The 17331-nt window shown below is 49.9% G+C and overlaps 1 protein-coding gene across 3 annotated transcripts in view; it reads left to right on the forward strand.

Moving 5' to 3' along the window:
- AHCTF1 (AT-hook containing transcription factor 1) overlaps window positions 1-17331 on the forward strand; it is a 258110-nt gene that overhangs the window by 123888 nt on the left and 116891 nt on the right. The window lies entirely within an intron of this gene.

The raw sequence follows: 17331 nt of genomic DNA on the forward strand, positions 1-17331 counted from the left end.
ATCCTGAAAATGAGGAAATTTAAAGGAACCGCTGGCGAGAGAGAGAGATTGATTTTTGGTCCGGCATCCAGAAAGAATTTCGTGTTAAATTAGTGTGTGAAGGATCCGCCAGAGGAAAAAACGTTGCAAGCTCCGTTTTCAAATCTTTGAGGATGGTGACGGACAGCAACTTTTGGCGGATCCGCAAAAAAAACGGATGCAACAGACGGCAATCCGTCACAATCCGCCAGTAATGGAAGTCAATGGGGAAAAAAAACGGATCCTCAAAAGAAAATTGAGGATCCGTTTTTTTCAAAACCTGGCGGATTGTGACTGATTGTAAAAAACTGAAGTGTGAAAGAGGCCTACTGAATCAAAATAACCCTGTGTGTGATCGTAACGCAGAACTGGAATAGTTCTTTTATGGTATAAGGGGTATCGTTTTCCTTTGGGGAGAGTGACATACTGGCCCTGGTGTGCCAATGTAAAAAGGCTTATTCACCGAGCAATGCTCCTCTGGGAAATTAAACTTGCAAATTGCCTCTTCAGAGGGGAAAAGAACTAGAACTCTATAGCACCACCTGTTGGAAGCAGCAATCATACAAGTCATTATCGGCTTTTTAACAAGCCTTACAATGTGACTTAATTTAAGTTAAAATCAACACTCTAAAACACGGTGTTGGCAAACTGAGATTCTGATTTGGCTTCAATGCAAAGTCACATTGCAAGGCTCCTTAACCCCTTACCCACCTGTGACACCACATAGGCATCATGAAAAACGATGCCAATCTGACCTGTGACGCCTATGTAGCGTCATGGGGAGATCGCGTTCCTGCGAGTCGGGTGACCGGGGTCACTGAAAGGTCACCTGACCCGCAGGTACAGGTGAACTTGTACTTCACCCCAGTGGTGGTGGCTTTGCCCCCCCCCATGCCTACGATCGCTCTTACTGGCTCTTTCACTCTCAACAGCCAAACAGAGCAATTGTAATATTTCACCAATGAAACTTGGTGAAATACTACAATCCAGCCATTGCCGATGCTGCAATATCATCGGCCATGGATGGAGACCGCAATCTGCCCCGCCATGACTGACGGTGGCAATCTACCGTCGCCGTCAGTCTTTTCTCCCCTCCGTCCTGTCCTCAGCTCCCCCTGCGGTTCAATCCCACCCCCCCTCGGTACCTCCCGAGTCGCGGTGTCCCTCCGTCTCCCATAGGCGCCGCCATCTTCCAAAATGGGTTGGGGTTGGAATTAGGGTTAGGGGTTGGAATTAGGGTTAGGGGTTGGAATTAGGGTTAGGGGTTGGAATTAGGGCTAGGGGTTGGACTTAGGGCTAGGGGTTGGACTTAGGGCTAGGGGTTGGACTTAGGGCTAGGGGTGGGACTTAGGGCTAGGGGTGGAACTTAGGGCTAGGGGTGGGACTTAGGGCTAGCGGTGTGTTTGGGTTAGGGTTGGAGTTAGAATTGAGGGATTTTTACTGTTTAGGCACATCACGGGGTCTCCAAACGAGACATGGCGCCACCATTGATTTCAGCCAATTTTGCATTCAAAAAGTCAAATAGTGCTCCCTCCCTTCCGAGCCCCGACGTGTCCCCAACATATGGGGTATCGGCGTACTCAGGAAAAACTGCACAAGTTTTGGGGTCCAATTTCTCCTGTTACCATTGGGAAAATAAATAATTGGGGGATAAATTATTTTTGTGGAAAAAAATGATTTTTTTATTTTCACGCCTCTGCTTTATAAATTTCTGTGAAGCACTTGGGGTTCAAAGTGCTCACCACACATCTAGATAAGTTCCGTGGGGGCTCTAGTTTCCAAAATGGGGTCACTTGTGGGGGGTTTCTACTGTTTAGGCACATCAGGGGCTCTGCAAATGTAACATGACGCCCTCAGACCATTCCATCAAAGTTTGCATTCCAAAACGTCACTACTTCTTTCGAGCCCCGACGTTTGCCCAAATAGTGGTTTCCCCCCCCCCCCCCACATATGGGGAGTACCAGCGTGCTCTGGACAACAATTTTTGGGGTCTATTTTCTCCTGGTACCCTTGTGAAAATAAAAAATTGCGGGCTGAAAAATCTGCGTTATAAACGTCTGTGAAGCACTTGGGGGATCAAAGTGCTCACCACACATCTAGATAAGTTCCCTGATGGGTCTAGTTTCCAAAGTGGTGTCACTTGTGGGGAAATGCCAATGTTTAGGCACACAGGGGCGCTCCATCCACGACATGGTGTCTGCTAATGATTGGAGCTAATTTTCCATTCAAAAAGTCAAATAGCCCTCCCTCCCGAGCTCTGCCGTGCCCTCAAACAGTGATTCATGACCACATATGAGGTATCTGTGTACTCGGGAGAAATTGCCTAACAAATTTTAGGATCCATTTTATCTTGTTGCCCATGTGAAAATGAAAAAATTGATTCTAAAAGAATTTTTTTGTGAAAAAAAAAAGTAATTTTTCATTTTATGGATCAATTTGTGAAGCATCTGGGGGTTTAAAGTGCTCACTATGCATCGAGATATGTTCCCTGTGGGGTCTAGTTTCCAAAATGGGGTCACTTGTGGGGGAGCTCCAAAGTTTAGTTACACAGGGACTCTCCAAAGTCGACATGGTGTCTGCTAATGATTGGAGCTAATTTCTCCTACGCCTCATTGGGGGACACAGAGACCGTGGGTGTTATGCTGCTGGCCACTAGGAGGACACTAAGTAAACCAGAAAAAAAGTTAGCTCCTTCCCTGCAGTATACACCCTCTCGCTGGCTGAGATTCTCCAGTTCTTAGTGTCTATAGGAGGCACTTGGGTCTGGTTCCAGACACCACCGTTTTTATTTTATTTTTGAATTTTCTGTAAATTTTTATTTTTTAATTAACGGAGTGAAGGGGCGACGGTTCCTTTCTACGGCCCGCTCTCCCCCGAACCAACAACAGGCAAGCACGTGGAGTAAACCTTCACGTACACTTTCCTGCGACGAATTCCTCTGACGATGGTTCCCTTATGGTCGTTACTCCACGGATACGAGGGCAAGCGCAACAGGACGTAGCACAGGAGTGCATTTAGCAGACCCGAACAGCGCTTTTTCAGATGCCCTGAATCAGCCCCATAGATCTCCGTCCCCCTACCCAGAGGATGGATGGATTGAGCAATAGCCCCCTGTATAACTTCCTCCAGCTCTGCTACATCACCTGGAGGATGAGACTGAAAGACCCTGGACAGCAACAACCTGACTGAGCACAGGAGTGGAGGTATGGGATCAGGTCCCGGAGAAGCGCTGACTTAGCGTCAGCACACTGGCACCTGGAAGCGGCCGCCCCCCCCCCTCCGCCCGGCGCTTACCGCGGGGAGGCCAGAAATTTAGCTCACGGCTTTTTCGGCCTGCTAGGCCGCAATTTAAATAGCGCCGCCCTCGATAGCGCCTCCCCGGCGCCTACCGCGGGTAGGCCAAAAATGTAGTCCCCGGCTTTTCTGGCCTACTAGGCCGTAATTTGAATAGCGCCGCCCGCGCTATTGTCACCGCCCCCTCCTCTTGGCGCCTCTCATTCCAAAGAGATGCGCAATTCTAATCTCTGGGGCCGTCTGTTACCTCTGCTGCAGTAAACCCTTTCAGGAGCAGCCGAATTCCGGGTGACGCCACAGGGCCACCTTTTTCCTCCCGGGGGACATAACACAGGACTGTGGGTAAGCTGCATCTGCCCTCAGATTAAAGCTTAACCACTTCCCGGCACATTCCCTGCAGCTGCAGTCAGACTCTGCCTTTAACCCTTTCTGGAGCGCTATGCCTCACTCACAGGAGGCTAAACAGGCCGCTAAGAAGCACACTGCGCTTTTCTACCATGTGTACTACCTGCAAGTTGGCCTTACCACAGCGAGCATGACTCTCCAGTGCTCAAGCTAATCCATTATGCACGGACCGCGACCCAGCTGCTGACGGGCCTCCTGCGTCTGGTACCCCCGAGTGGGCTGCGCCCCTGTCACGGTCGGTGGAGCCTCTGACCAAGGCTATATTCCCCCTCTGGGAGGACTGTCTCTGCCAAAGCGGGCTCATGGCACGTCCCCTAATCGCGTTCGCGCCTCAGCATCAGCGACTCCTGTCTCTCAGGTTCAAAGCGAGCATAACTCTGATTTTGTAACTGTGACGTCAGCCCCTCAGAATCCCCCAACTGATCAAGAGTCGCTTGATTCTCTTATAGAATCAGTCAGCAGGATTCTGAGGTGGAATAAGGAAAATATTCTTGCTCCAGCACTCCTCATTTAAGGAATAAGCGTGTGCGCTGGTTATTTACCAGCCGTCCAGTATCATAGGCATCAGCCATAAGTGGTTCACTGGGCAAAAGTTTACTCTGGCTAAATACCCTTTTTATCCAGACCTAATGAAGGATCGATTACGGATCCCTCTGGTGGATCCTCCTGTACCGCGTCTTGCTTCCACAACACTCCTATCTGTTTCTGAGGGTTCCTCGGTCAGAAACCCCTCCGATCATCAAAATTGACTACCTTGCCCGTTCAACTTTTTGGAAGATTCAGGAGTGGCGTTTGTTCCATCCTTCGCCACAGTTTAGGTCACTAAGGCATGACCGCTGGGGCAGAAGTCCTGATTACTGCCTTCCAGGGCACCAATCTTCCTCCGGAGATGACCTCTGTCACCAGCCAGATGATTCACGCAGCAAACTTTGTAGTAGACGCTTCTTTTCAGGCCGCCAATTGCGCGGCTCATACTGCCGCTAATGCGATCTCCATTTGAAGAGCCCCAGGGCTCCGCGGCTGGTGGGCGGAAGCCACATCTAAAAATTTGTTGACTTCTCCCCCCTTTTCAAGCGGGTCATCTTTTTGGAGGGAGTCTGGACCAGCTCATTTCTGATACTACCAGGGGAGAAGACGAGTAAATTCCTTCCTCAACAAAGGGCTATTCGGCTGTTTTGGCTCCAACAGCCGACATGTTTCGATTTTCTCGCAACAATTCCAGTTGGTCCTCCTTTACCTTCTGTTTCGGATCAGGTTTGTCCCCGCTCGGAGACAGAGACTCCCAGATCTCATACAGATCTAACCGTTCTTAGAAACCCAGGCCTAGGGCTTCTGAATCTAGGGAAGCCAGATCTCATAGATCTACCTAATGACGACAAATGGGTCAGGAAGCTGGTATTCTTCGGATATAATATACAATTTCTTGCCCCCCTCCAACTTGAGTTTTCCTTTCCTCTTCCTCCAAGAGAAAGACAAGAGCCTTCCTTCGGGCTGTTCAGGCTCTTCTAAGGGATGGAGTCATCATTCCGGTCCCCCTTCACGAAGGGTTCAGGAGATTTTATTCAGTCCTTCTTTTGTGGTTCTAAAAGAGGACGGGTCCATGCGACCCATCTCTGGATCTCAATTGTTAATCACCTTGTTACGGTACGGCGATTCCAAATGGAAACTCCGATCAGTTGTCGCTTCCATGGAAAAGGGACAGTTCCTAGCATCCATCGACGTCAAGAACGCTTGCCTTCACATTCAGATTTGCCCGTCCCTCCAGTAGTTCGTGCATTTTGCAACTCACGAGGAACACTTCCAGTTCGTGGCCTTGTCCTTCATACTCGCCACCGCTCCCAGGGTCTTTACCAAGGTCATGGCGGCTTTCATGGCCATTCTTCACCCTTGGGGAGTGGTACTGTTACCGTATCTGGACGACCTGCTCATCAAGGGTCCGTCCCTTCCAGTCTGCAAGGAATCTGTGGATAACAGTAAATACTCTTTCCCGCCTAGGGCGGAAGATAGACTGCGAAAAGTCTCTCCCAGGACCGGCTCACACTTCCCGCGGATTCACCACTCTCCCTCCAGGAGAGACGCAAGCCTTACAACAAACAGAGCGGCCTCTTTCTCGACCAGTTTCTCTCTCCATTCGTTTCAGCGTGAGTGTTCTCGGAAGGATGGTGGCAGCGATGGAAGCAGTTCCATTTTGCACAGTTCCACCTCCGTCCCTTACAACATGCATTGCTGTTAGCTTGGGACGAGAACCCGTTCTCCCTGGACCGTCGGATTCCTCCGTCCCTGCGGGACAGGCAAGCCCTCGGGGAGTAGACACCGAGGTCCTCCCTGAATCAAGGGAGGTCTTTACCCACAGTAAGATAACCATCTTACTGTGGGTAGTAACCTCCGACGCAAGTCTCCACAGTTGCGGTGTGGTCCCTCGTCACCTCACGGCACAAGGTCATTGGTCAACCCGAGAGTCACGTCTCCCCATTAACTTTGGGAGATGAGAACAAACAGATTAGCTCTAAGGAGTTTCCACCATCTCTTCGCAGGTCTTCCCATCAGGTCTCAATCCGACAACGCCACAGCTGTAGCGTATATCAACCGTCAGGGAGGTTTTCGGGGCTGGATGGCCATGCACGAAGTGAGTTTCATCTTCCATAGGGCCGAGACTAACCATTTGCCCATCTCAGCAAGCCACATCCCGGGCTTGGAAAATTAGACGATAGATTTTCTCGGTCACCAAGGCATTGCCTCGGGGAGGTGGTCTCTTCATCCGGAACTCTTTCAGCAGATTTGTCATCGTTGGAGGACTCCGGATGTGGATCTCATGGCCTCAAGACTAAAAAACAAGGTTCCTCGGTTCATTTTCTGATCACGCGATCCTTGCGCCATCGGAGCGGATGCTCTAGTTCCGCCATAGCTCCGGTTCCCCCCCTTCCCTTGTTTCCGAGGGTCATCAAGAGGATCAGAGCGGAGGTAGTGCCAGTGATCCTAGCCGCGCCGAGCATGGTATGCAGAACTAATACAACTAGTCGCTGACGTCTCCTGGCGACTGTCATATCGTATGTATCTACTCTCGCAGGGCCCGATTTACCACCAGAACTCCGGGGTCCTGTCTTTGACGGCGTGGCCGTTGAATCCTGGTTTTTAGCTCAGGCTGGCTTCCCTCACAACTTGTTTTCCACCATGATTAGTACCAGGAAGCCTGTGTCCATGCACATCTATCACCTCACCTAGACAACCTTCCTTTTTTTGTGGTGCAAGGTTCATGGGCGATCACCTCCTGTATTTCCATTCTGGCCATATTGAAATTCCTTCAATCTGGATTAATAACAGGCCTTGCGCTCACCTCGCTCAACGGCAAAATTTTGGCCTTGTCGGTGCTTTTCCAAGACAAATTGCCACCAAGCTTCAGCTCAAGACATTCATTCAGGGAGTTTCCCATGTGGCGTCTCCTTATAGAAGACCATTTGACTCATGGGGCCTTAATCCGGTTCTCAGGGCCTTTCAGGAGGTTCATTTTTGAACTGCTGCAGGACGTGTCACTGACCGTCCTCTCTTGGAAGGTGGTCTCTCTATTGGCAGCTACGTCAATCAGACGAGTTTCGGAATTGGCAGCCCTTTCCTGCCGTTCTCAGTTTCTGAATTTTCATCAGGAAAAGGTAGTTCTCAGGACGTTCTTGTCCTTCCTGGACAAGGTCCTCTCCTCTTGCCATCTCAACGGGGTAATTGTTTTGCCTTCCCTTTGTTCCGGCGCCAGTCCATCGCATTGAGAAGGCCCTCCACACCCTGGATGTGGTTAGGGCGCTGAGAAGGTACATCTCGCGGATGGCTCCTTTAAGTCAGATGCCCTGTTCATATTTCCAGACGGGCATAGGAAGGGTCTACCGTGTCAGGAACGCGCCTGTCCCAGCTGGGATTAAGGCGCGCTCTACCCGGTTAGTGAGCGCCTCTTCGATCTTTCGGCACCAGGCCTCGGCAGAACAGGTCTGCAAGGCTGCGACTTCGTCCAGTCTGCATACTTTTACAAAAAGTTACCAAATTCATTCTCAGGCCTCTCCCCAAGGCTGCGACTTGGTCCAGCTTGCGTACCTTTACAAATATTGCCTAATTCATTCTCAGGCTTCTGCGGATGCAGCTCTCGGCAGACGCTGCCTGCAATCGGCAGACGCTGCCTGCAATCGACAGTACCACGGTGTTCACTCAGTGGTACATGGGGTATTAGCGTATGTATGCTCCCCACCCAGGGACTGCTTTAGGACGTCCCACGGTCTCTGTGTCCCCCAATGAGGCGTAGGAGAAATAGGGATTTTTGTGTACTCACCGTAAAATCCGTTTCTCCGAGCCAATCATTGGGGGACACAGCACCCACCCTTTTTAGCCTATTGGCTCACTGTAGCATTCTTAGGCGTTGATTTTGTTATGGTTATTGTTAACTGTTTATGCTCCTACTGCTTTTTTCACCGAACCGGAGAATCTCAGCCAGCGAGATGTATACTGCAGGGGAGGAGCTAACTTTTTTTTCTGGTTTACTTAGTGTCCTCCTAGTGGCCAGCAGCATAACACCCACGGGCTCTGTGTCCCCCCATGATTGTCTCGGAGAAAAGGATTTTATGGTGAGTACACAAAGATCCCTATTTTACATTCAAAAAGTCAAATGGCGCTCCTTCCCTTCTGAGCCCTGTGGTTCTCCCAAACAGTGGTGTCCCCTCCCCACATATGGGGTTTCAGCGTACTCAGGACAAATTGGAGAACAATTGGGAAAATAAAAGATCATTTTTGTGTTCCAATATTTTTTATTAATTTTAACATTTTTATGAGGGAGGGGGAATAGGGTACAGAACAAAAACAAGGGGATTAGGGTAGGGAGAACAAATCCCTGTAAAGACAGGGATATCCCCACAAAGTGGGGAAATAGACAGGCAAACATACAAACTGTACATACGATGCAGTAGTTCCAAAGCAAAATAATATTTAATATCAATAATACACAAATCAATTGTTGCTTAAATACAAACCTGTAGGAAGAAAAAGGTTAAAAGACAATGACAAATGCAAAGTTCATTATATTTATATAATAGCCGTAGGAAAAATCAGTACACATATTGTGCTATAAAATTTGCACAATTATGATAGCTTAAAAAACAAAACAAAAGATCAATGCACTTATTATGCTAATACTTAAAATAAAATAAAAAAAAAAAAATGAAGTACCCAAGTAAGTTATAAAAAATATGAATGCCTGTCCTGTCCGGAACATACTGTGATGTCCCTATGATTGAGCGAAGGCCTAAAAAATTGGTTCAATCAAAAACTGTAAGGTGGAAATATTTCTTCAGACTGTTTTATATATAATCTAGATTACTCAACGACAAATAAATCAGAATTGAAATTCGGTTCCTTACGAAAAAAAAACAAAACTAAAAGGATGGAAAAAATTTCTTTTCAGCCGCTTGATATAAAAAAAAGAGTAACTAAAAACAACAGTTAAATAGCTCCTTCAGCCGAGACAAAGATCCGATTTCGAAGTGGAAGAAGTTCCGGGAGAATCCTTGGACGACATTATTCCAATGCATTCAAGAAAGTCATTCCCCTCATCCGGGGTAGAGATAGGAACCAATCTCGATGCGTATTTCACCTGAAGAGTGGAGGAATGAGTCCAGGTGTAAGGAGTCTCTGCGCGTCGGAGTTCACCAGTAGTATGGGAAAATGCTTTCCTTTTCTGTAAAGTGTCCTTTGAAAGATCCTTGAGGAAAATCAGATGACTATACTTGGAAGACAAGAATCTTGGATCTTTGGAGATACCCAGCAACGTGTTTCTTAGCCAATTGGGGTAAAAAGATACTATAGTGTCTCTTGCTAAATCATGAGGGAGAGTGGATGGCCTGCGAATCCTAAAAACCCTTTCAATCAGACACTTCTCATTGATGTCAGGGAACAAATGAGAGACCATTGACAATATGTAGCCCTTCAGTTGGGGAGCCTGAATTGACTCAGGAATCCCTCTGATCTTCACATTATTTTTTCTTCTAAAGTCTTCAAAGTTGGCCATATTAATTTTGAGAGAAGTAATGTCTTTTTGTAATTTATCCAGGGAATCTGAAAGTCAAGGAAGGATCTGCGGCTGACTTGAGTCTAAAATCTTGTGATTTCTAAGAGTTTCGGGTATTTTTTGTTCTTTTGTGGCGTTACCGTAATCCTTCGTAGAAGTCGGGTAGGAGTCATCAGTTAAACGCATCAGGGTATCTTTGAAGAGGTCTTTTACAAAAACTTCAGATGCTTTAGATTTATTTTGCATCTTAAACGGATTTCCCTGAAGGGTAGGAGTCCCCATAGAGGCGTTCAACGAGTCCAAAAAAGCTTTGCACAAACTGACCATAAAACCTTCAGTAGCGTAGTCATCCGAGGCGGGTATGGCATCTAGTAATAATGTATTTATCTCACATTTAGTTCCCCCCTCTGAAGAAGAGCCCGATGATAGAGGTTCATCCAATGCCTGATCACTGAGACAATCGCTCCCAAGTAAATCATATAAATCACCATCCACAATAAATCCCTCCGAACAAAAACTGTCAAAATCGTATGATAAGCCATTTTTATCTGAGTGTCCCACTCGATCTCCTTTGTTAACATTATAGGATGACCCAAAAGACTCCAGACCACCATCGTTATACAGATGCTTAGCACCTTTCATCTGTGATCCCTCTACGTTGTTCTGGTGCACTTCCCCTTTACATTTAGAGATAAGAGTGCAGGGACTGGGAAACAAGCATCCATTAGTAACCCCTGTATGAGTATTATGTTCATATAACTCTTTACCCCCATTATTCAGCCTGAGTCCAGTAGCATGTTCCCCAGCATCAAGAGGGGATTGTAGATCTGTGAGTGCAGGGATATGACCCTGCAAAACTGCAGATATAGGGATAACTTCCTGCTCATCGCTCCCTTTAAGCTTCAGTTGCCGCTTCTGAACCCGGTCTCCTCCACTACAGACTGACCTGGGTATAAACTCTGGTGCCTCAGAACGCAGAACCTTTCCTGCAGCTCTCCTCAGCTGTGCTGCCCGCTCTGCATTGCTGTGGTTTCTCCTCCCGGCTTGGTCTGACTCTGCAGGTGCCACCGCGCTGCTCCCCCGCTCCATCTTCACTGTCTTCTCTGTGTGCAGCCGCAGGGCTGTCACAGAGAAACCGTGGCTTCTCTCCCCAACATTGTCAGCATGTGAGGAGGTCGGGGCCTCCTCTTTCTGCTCACCACGCTCGCTCCATCTGTTTCTGGGAGCTGCAACAGGCCTCCCCGCCGTGCTCCTCCGCTGTACTGCTAGCTCTGCTTCCCTGCTGCTTCTCCTCCCGACATGAACATTCAGTGGAGGTGGCTTCATGCTGCTCCTTGGTCCTGGCATCATGCTCCTAGAAGTCAGGAATGCCGTGACAGACTTCCTCGTTGATGTCTCTCCATTCCTCTTCTCTGTCCCAGGCCTTGCTGTATTCACTTTATTCCTTCCTGCAGGCAGTGTGGATGAGTCAGCAACTTTTGCAGACCCCTTTCTCTGCTCCATGAAAGGCTCTTTTTCTTGAGTAATCCGCAGCAATCTTCTAATTTTCCATTCCAGGCATATTCTTTTAGCTTTTAGTCCAAAAAAAGTCCACTTCAGTATGCTTTTAGCTGCTTATTTAGGGGAAGTTGCAGGAGCTCCTGAGAAGCATGTCTGCTCCCTTCCCCTGCAAACCACGCCTCCATAAAAGATCATTTTTGTGACTAAAAAGTTAAATGTTCATTTTTCTTTATCGCCTTATTGGGGGACACAGAATACCATGGGTGTATGCTGCTGCTGCTAGGAGGCTGACACTATGCAAAACAAGAAAATTAGCTCCTCCCCGGCAGTATACACCCACCGACAGGCACTAGGCACCTCAGTTTGTGCTTTGTGTCTGTAGGAGGCGGACCGGGATCTTCCCAGATCCGCATTTAACCTTTCTTTCCTTTAGGTGTTCTAGTGGAACTTTTTAATTTTTGTCTTTTGTTTTGCAGATTCAAGTCGGGAAGCAGGGTGGAAGTTCACCCTGCTTTCCCATATCAGGCGGCTGAGCGAGCAGTGTGGATGATCCCACATCGCAACTCTCAGTACGCTGGCAGGACTTTTTCCATATCACCTTCTGGTGCTATGGGATGTGGACAGGTGGCTGGTCCTTGCCAAATCCCCCTCCTCGCCCCTCTCTCGAGACAGGGCTGAGAGGAAGACGGCGATCGCAAGATTTTCCTCGCCATCAAGAGGTTAATGCCGTCTTCTGCAGGATGCGGGTACAGAGGACAGCGGCCAGCAGCTTGCCACTACCCTTGTGAGGCCCCTGTGGTCATCCTCTTCAGGGACGTCAAGTAAGTGCCTGTACGATCCCTCCAGCCCGCAGCATTACCAAGAGGCACATCGGTGGGAAAATGGACAGCCGAACACATCAGGCTGTTTGAATCTCCCGCCCCTCTCCCTGCCTGACGGGCGCCGCTCTCTCCAGCCGCGCGCCTCTCCACTTATATTAAAGGGCTGAATACAGGGTTTTCTCTCCCCGTTGTCACAGCTGGGCAGGGTTTTCCAAAGCTTCTCTGCGGGCACAGTACCTCCTTACAGGCCTTCTCTTCACCTTCCTGGGCGATTCCATCACGGGGCTGCGGTGCCGACTCTTTCACTTTCACTTTCGTTTTCAGCTCCCGCTCTCAGAGCGCCGCCTCCTCCTCCTCTGAGCGCGCTGTCCTCGCGCCTTTTTTAGCCCATCACAGGGCTCCTTTTTCTCTTCCTGTATGTCAGCTCCAATTGCGGCTCAGCCGCTAAGCTCCGCCCACCGCTCACCTCATCAGGCATTTCCTGTTTTTTCGGTCCTGCCTTTCTGCGCTGCTTGGGGGACACTTCAGCGTTCCTGCTGCTCGCCGGAACTAGGTAGGCTCTGCTCTATGCAGAAATATTAGCCCTCCTCCGCAGTTCTTCCCCAATTCCCGCGACCATTCAGCGCAGTTTTCCTTATGCCCAACCCTGCAGGGGAGCTCTGTTTCAGGCCCACCGCTACTCATTACGCCTGTGCGCGCTGTAAAAAGAAGTGGGCTTCTGGTCAGCCATCTCCTTTCTGCCCGTCCTGTAGTCCTTCAGCTTTGTCGGCCTCTCAGGAGCACACAGATTCCCGTGATGAGGGCACTTCCCCTCTCCCAGAATGGGCCGTAGCTATGTCTCAGTCGGTCTCCGATCTGACCAAAGTCTCTCAGTCCCTGGTCCAGGTCCTAGAACGTTTGCCTCAGCTATCTACAGCCACCGCTGCTCCGACCGCCTCTCAAGGTGAGTCGTCCGCTCCTGACCGCGACCTTCAGAGGGACAGGCCGAGTAGGATGTCCAGGAAGCGTCTCCTATCGGGCTCGTCTTCCAGTTCGCTAGGCCCGTCTGCTTCACCCAGGTGTCCATCTCCTTCAGTGGACGACCTTAGGTCAGACGACGATCCACAATCAGGATCTAGTTCAGAAGCAGATGACATGTCTAAAACACGAAATATGGTCGATAGTCTTCTTTCAGCTATCTTCCAAACCCTGGAGATTAAGCAGGACAAGCCCCTTCCTCAGGAATGTTCTGTTCCATTTAAACGATCAAGGCCTCCATCCAAAACTTTTCCAAACCACAACGAGTTTGATACTACTCTAGCCAAACATTGGGAGCACCCTGAGTAACGCTTTTCGGGCCGCAGGTATTTAGATGTTCTGTACCCATTTGAGGCTGATTTGCTTTCTAAATGGACCAAAGCCCTGAAGTGGACCCTCCCATTTCTCGCATAGCCTCTAAGACGGTTCTGTCCCTTCCAGACGGTGCATCGCTTAAGGATCCAACAGACAGGCAGTTAGAATCTTTGACGAAGTCTATCTTTGAGGCCTCCGGCGCCTCCCTCTGCCCTATTTTCGCCTCCTCCTGGGTGGCTAAAGTCATTTCGGCTTGGGCAAAAATTCTTCGCAGGGGCATCTTAGTGGCGGCTCCCCAGGACGAGCTGGCAGATCTAGCAGATCAAATTAATCATGCGGGTAAATACCTTTTAGCCGCCTCCTTAGATGCGGCCGGTTGCGTAGCAAGGGCTAACAGCAATATAGTGGCTGTACGTCGAGTTCTTTGGTTAAAGTCATGGAACGCGGATACCACCTCAAAAAAGTCGCTCACCAATCTGCCCTTCCATGGTTCTAGGCTCTTTGGGGCCAAGCTGGATCAAATAATTTCCGATGCCACTGGGGGTAAAAGTACTTCTCTCCCCCAGTCTCGACCAAGGCGCCTTTTTAATAGAAAGGGTTTTCGGCCCTTTAGGCCTTTTCGCCCGTTCTCGTCCACAGAGAGATCTGTCCAGCAAGAGCGTCCTTCCGCATCTAGGGAGCGAGAGCAGAAGAAACCTTCTTACAAGCCCGCTCCCCGCTGGAGATCTAGAGGACAATACTCCAGGTCCTCAGGTGCCCGTTCCGGTAGGTTTGCCTCCAAGTAACGGGGCACCCCCACCTGGAAGATTTTCCAGGGTGGGAGGCAGACTTTCCTTTTTCATGGACGCTTGGCTGTCGGTTGTCGACGACGCTTGGGTCAGGGAAATCATCGCATCCGGTTACAAGATCGAATTTTCTTCCCCGCCAGACAGGCGTTTTTTCCTGTCTCGACCTCCAAGACAACGGTCCCACATTCCAGGATTCTTTCAGGCCGTCTCCTCCCTTCTTTCCGCCGGAGTGATTGTTCCCGTTCCCTCAGACGAACGGTTTTCAGGGTTCTACTCAAATCTCTTCGTAGTCCCGAAGAAAGACGGCTCCCTGCGGCCAATCCTGGACCTCAAATTGCTCAATCGCCACGTGAAGATTCTTCACTTCAAAATGGAGTCTCTTCGATCGGTGATAGCCTCAATGGAGCCCGGAGAATTTCTCTGTTCTGTGAACATACGGGATGCTTATCTTCACATCCCTGTGTGCGTGCAGCATCAGAAATATCTCAGGTTTGCGATTCAGGAAAATCATTACCAGTTCACGGCTCTTCCCTTCGGCCTAGCCTCTGCCCCCCGTGTTTTCACGAAAGTGATCGCGATGGTCATGGCCATCCTTCGATCCAGAGGGATTCTCATCATTCCTTATCTGGACGATCTCTTAATCAAGGGCTCGTCCCGTCAAGACTGTCTCGTAAGTCTTCAGATAACCCTGGATACTCTCGACCGTCTCGGATGGTTAGTCAACAAAGAAAAGTCCGTTCTCAGCCCCACTCAGCGTCTGACCTTTTTAGGCATGGAGTTCGACACGAACCTGGCCCGGGTGTTTCTTCCGAGGGAAAAATTTGCGGCTCTGTTCAAAGGGATTCGAGCCCTCAAACGGCCAACGCCCATTCCCCTTCGATTCTGCAAGAAATTTCTGGGGAAGATGGTAGCTTCCTTGGAAGCAGTGCCCTTTGCACAGTTTCACCTTCGTCCTCTTCAGCTGTCCCTCCTTGCAGTCTGGGACAAGACGACGAGGTCCTTAGACCGGCCCATTCTCCTCCCTCTCAAAGTGAGGCAATCCCTCACTTGGTGGACGATGTCTACATCAGTCCTCCAAGGGCGGTCCTTCCTCCCGCTTCCGTGGCAAGTCATCACCACCGATGCCAGCCTCCTGGGTTGGGGAGCGGTTTTTCATCAGAGGACGGCTCAAGGACACTGGAACCCACAGGAAGCTCCTCTTCCTATCAATCTGGTCGAGATCAGAGCGATCTTTCTGGCCCTTCTTCGCTGGCAATCCCTTCTCGTCGGCAAGCCGATCCGCATTCAGTCGGACAACGCCACTGCTGTGGCGTACATAAAACATCAGGGCGGCACGCGCAGCCACCAAGTCATGTCAGAAGTGGCCAGGATTCTGCGCTGGGCGGAACGTTACGTCCCAGCAATCTCCGCCGTTCACATTCCAGGGGCGGAAAACTGGGCAGCCGACTGAGTCGTCAAGGCCTAGCGTCAGGCGAATGGTCTCTCCATCCCTCAGTCTTCGATCAGATATGCAAGCGCTGGGGTTCGGGTTCTCCGGACGTCGACCTCATGGCATCTCGGATGAACCACAAAGTTCTGCGCTTCGTAGCCAGGTCCAGGGACCCTCTAGCCGTCGCTTGCGACGCCCTAGTAATCCCGTGGTCCCAGTTCCAACTCCCTTATCTTTTTCCACCTCTTGCCTTGATCCCAAGAGTGGTCAAGAAGATAAAATCGGAAGGCGTTCCAGTAATTCTTGTGGCTCCAGACTGGCCGAGACGGCCTTGGTTGCGGAACTGGTGAACATGCTCGCGGACGTTCCCTGGAGACTTCCAGACCGTCCGGATCTTCTCTCGCAAGGCCCCCTTTACCACGAGAATTCTCGGTCTCTGAATTTAACGGCATGGCCGTTGAGGCCGCAATCCTAAGAGAATCAGGTTTTTCCAGCCAAGTGATTCAGACGATGATCAAAGCCAGGAAGCCAGCCTCTTCCCGCATTTAAAACAGGTGTTGGAAGGCTTTTTTCCGTTGGTGCGACGATAAAGTTTTTCCAATGGCCTTTTCCATTCCGTCCATACTGGGTTTTCTCCAGTCTGGCTTAGATTCGGGTCTGTCTCTCAGTACCCTGAAGGGCCAGGTTTCTGCCTTGTCTATCCTCTTTCAAAGAGAGCTCGCTTCCTTACCGCAGATTAAGACGTTCCTCCAAGGAGTCGCTCATGTGGCTCCTCCTCATCATTCACCAATAGAATCGTGGGATCTCAATCTCGTTCTTGGCGCTCTCCAAAAGGCGCCGTTTGAGCCCATCCAGGACATTCCTTTGTCACTTCTGTCATGGAAGGTAACCTTTTTGATCGCCATTACATCCATCAGAAGAGTTTCTGAGTTAGCGGCCTTGTCATGCCGTTCTCCTTATCTGGTGCTCCATCAGGATAAAGTCGTCCTCAGGCCCGTTCCTTCCTTCCTGCCAAAGGTGGTTTCCTCCTTTCACATCAACGAGGATATCGTTCTTCCATCGTTTTGTCCGGCTCCTTCTCACCCTCTTGAGAAGTCACTCCACAAGCTGGATGTTAGAGCCTTGCGTGTCTACCTCGCTAGGACCGCTTCACTTCGTCAATCCGATTCATTGCTGGTCATCTCTGAAGGTCACAGGAAAGGGCTTCCGGCATCCAAATCCACGATCGCTCGCTGGATTCGTTCTACCATTCAGGAAGCATACCGACTTCAGGAAAAACGGCCCCCTCCGGGAGTGAGAGCTCACTCCACCCGGGCTGTGGCAGCTTCGTGGGCCGTTCGACACCAGGCTTCGGCTCTGCAACTTTGCAGGGCCGCGACCTGGTCGTCCTTGCACACATTTGCGAGGTTCTACAGGGTTCATACCCAGGCCTCGTCTGATGCAGTTGTTGGTAGGAAGGTTCTGCAGGCGACGGTGGTGCACCGGCCGACCTAAGCCTTTCCTGTTCTTTCGTTCCTTATTGCTGTTCCCGCCCTTGGGACTGCTTTGGAACGTCCCATGGTATTCTGTGTCCCCCAATAAGGCGATAAAGAAAGATGGATTTTTGGTTCTTACCGTAAAATCTCTTTCTTGGAGCCTTAATTGGTGGACACCGCACCCTCCCTGTTTAAATTGTACCGTGTTGGGTTGGTACATATGTTTAGAGTG

The sequence above is a fragment of the Dendrobates tinctorius genome, unplaced genomic scaffold, assembly GCF_039654945.1.
Source record: "Dendrobates tinctorius isolate UK_male_01 unplaced genomic scaffold, ASM3965494v1 ptg000140l, whole genome shotgun sequence".
Classification (NCBI taxonomy): Eukaryota; Metazoa; Chordata; class Amphibia; order Anura; family Dendrobatidae; genus Dendrobates; species Dendrobates tinctorius.